This window comes from Anarrhichthys ocellatus, unplaced genomic scaffold (assembly GCF_004355925.1).
Source record: "Anarrhichthys ocellatus isolate YVR2014 unplaced genomic scaffold, GSC_Weel_1.0 scaffold13, whole genome shotgun sequence".
Lineage (NCBI taxonomy): Eukaryota > Metazoa > Chordata > Actinopteri > Perciformes > Anarhichadidae > Anarrhichthys > Anarrhichthys ocellatus.
The window spans coordinates 7,019,300-7,021,902 of record NW_022280043.1 but is presented as its reverse complement, the minus strand read 5'-3'; positions in this window follow the sequence as shown (position 1 = coordinate 7,021,902).

Genomic DNA, 2,603 nt, shown 5'->3' with positions numbered 1-2,603 from the left:
GTGTGTGTGTGTGTGTGTGTGTGTGTGTGTGTGTGTGTGTGTGTGTGGCTTCATTGTGATTATCTCGTGACTTTTCTGAACCTGTTTCTCTATTGAATTTGAGGGAGTAAGGAGATGAAGCTGTAGAGATTCACAGATTCAGCAGCGGGCCCGCCACACCGTACAAGATTGGCTGTAGTTACTGTGCGTGCGCTATTTGCCAGACTTTCATTCATGACACCAAACCCTGGTGTGCTGTTTGTGTGTGTGTGTGTGTGTGTGTGTGTACGCATGTGAGTGGGCGAGTGTGTTCGTGCTGCAGAGGTCAGGGAGCTCATTTTCAGGCCGCTGCTGGCTGCTATACTCGTCTCTTATACACTGTGTATACCTCCACGTCTCAATCGAATGTCCTCACCCCTCCCTACGGACAAACATGTCCTTATTTTCTCTCAACATCCACACCGTCTTGACTGCTTCTCCCGTCTCTCCTCAGTTTACTTTCTACATTCCTACCCTATATTGTTCCACTTCTCTATTCTCTCTCCCACTTGCCATATAATTCTTATCTTTTTCCTTTCCCTTAACAGATTTTCTTTCCCCTCTCTGGCTACATGTCTCTGCGTTTTATTATTTTTATTTCTTTGCCGCTCGTTTCAAGCACACTATTATTAAAAAAACATACGTGACCTTGGACTCAGGAAACAGTCTGTCAGTCAATGGGCTTTTGTTTTGTTACCTTCCCTCCCTGAAGAGATAAACTAGTCAATCCTTCGGTGTTGTCAATGGGCTACTATCTTCCTTGCACACACGTGTGTGTGTGTGTGTGTGTGTGTGTGTGTGTGTGTGTGTGTGTGAGAGACACTGCCTGTGTAAATGTGCGTGCAAGAACAGTGCGACGGAGAGGTGAGGTTGTTAGCAGGAATCTTATTAACTGCTGAGCTGCTTTCAAAGCTTCCTCTTCTCTTTACCCAAAGTTCTTCGCCAACACATCTCCTGAGAATCTTCTTCTTCTTCCAGGAATAAGTTATTTCTCTTTTTTGAAAATAGCGCGAATGCAGATGTGCACATTTGGCAAAAAAAAAAATAAACATTATTTTTCACTTTCACATAATGACACCGGTGACAGTATTTGGCAGTTGTGCCGGTGTGTGAGCCGTGATTAGGCGCCGTTTGGGACCTGTTGGAGTCATGACTTCAGGGCGGGAGGGAAGCTGAGACCAAACGCAGCATTTGGCTGCCGACAACATTCATGGAAAATCGTACTGTTCCTCCGTGGAAATCCAGGGACGCCGCAGGGACCCGTCTTCCGAGAGGACATTTAATTCGACGACTGGGTCCTGCCGTGGCAGAGGTTTGGTACAACATTAGGATAACATTATGCACTAGCCTCTGGGCCTGCTGAATACGGGCAGGCAGCAAATCACAGGGTCATGCCTCTCTGGGTCCTGATAGATAAATTGTTCCCCTGGTTTCTCTCCGTCTCATTTTCTCTTCTCATTATTTCATTTTTCATTTTCCATTACACAGTTTATTCTCCCCCCCATCTCTCTCTCTCGTCTTTCTCCCATCTGGCTGTTCCAGCTGAGGTCAATACCCACCACTCCGCTGTGGCACCAGGACAGAAATCTCATGAATAGCAATGTGCCAAACTGGCGGGCTCCCTGACATTTGGAAAGTGTGTGTAAAACTGAAGTTCATTTTAATATTTAGATTATTATGTAAAGCAAACTTTATTTATAGTTCTAATTTTCCCATCACAATACTTTTCAGCCCTATTTTACTTTCTCAGTACAATGTCCCAAATGTGCTGTGAGCTCCAATATCATTCAGGCAAACCTTGTATTCAGACCTTGTATTGTGGCCTATCACTGCTGTTTTGTAGCACATTGTACAATGTTACACTCACGGCTGTTCATCTCGTTCAGCCGCTGTCTGTCTGCCTTTCCACACCTACTGAAGTTCAAGGTCTGGCCATCTCAAAGGGTCGGCCTGTGTTTTTTCCCATGGATCTCGTTTGGTCCAATTAGAGCTGGTGTGTGAGAGGGTTTGCGCCTTTGTGTCTGAGAAAGAACACTGGGTGTCTTTGAGACAGTCGTGATCTAGTTTTTCACCATTTTGCAGTCCTTCCTGAGTAGATTATTCCACTTTGATTCTCTTCTCCATCCTCTACTTTTGCCCCAAAATATTTTACTGGCATTTCTCTTCTTCACTTCTCCCCACATTTACTCTCCCTCTCCTCACTTTGTTGCTGCCTAGCTCTGCCTCCTACATTTTCCCTCTTAGCCACTATCATACACCCACCCATGTTCCTTTTTCTCTCTCTCTCTCTCTACTCAGCTGGTGGGCCAGCCAGGAGGCAGTGCATGCCGTTTGAGGAGCATAATCTGCTCTTTCTCCCACTCCCATTTCCATTTCAATCCTCTGTTCACAGCTGGAACCAAGGCGCTCTGCATGCAGATGAGCAAGAGTTGACTTTTTCCAGAATGTTCATTCAGACAAGAGATGGGCAGGGGAGGAGGAGGAGGAGGAGGAGGAGGAGGGAGAGGGGGGGGGGTAGGGTAGTGAGGAAGGACTGCAAAATGAGGGAAAATGTAGGAGGCAGAGCTAGGCAGCAACAAAGTGAG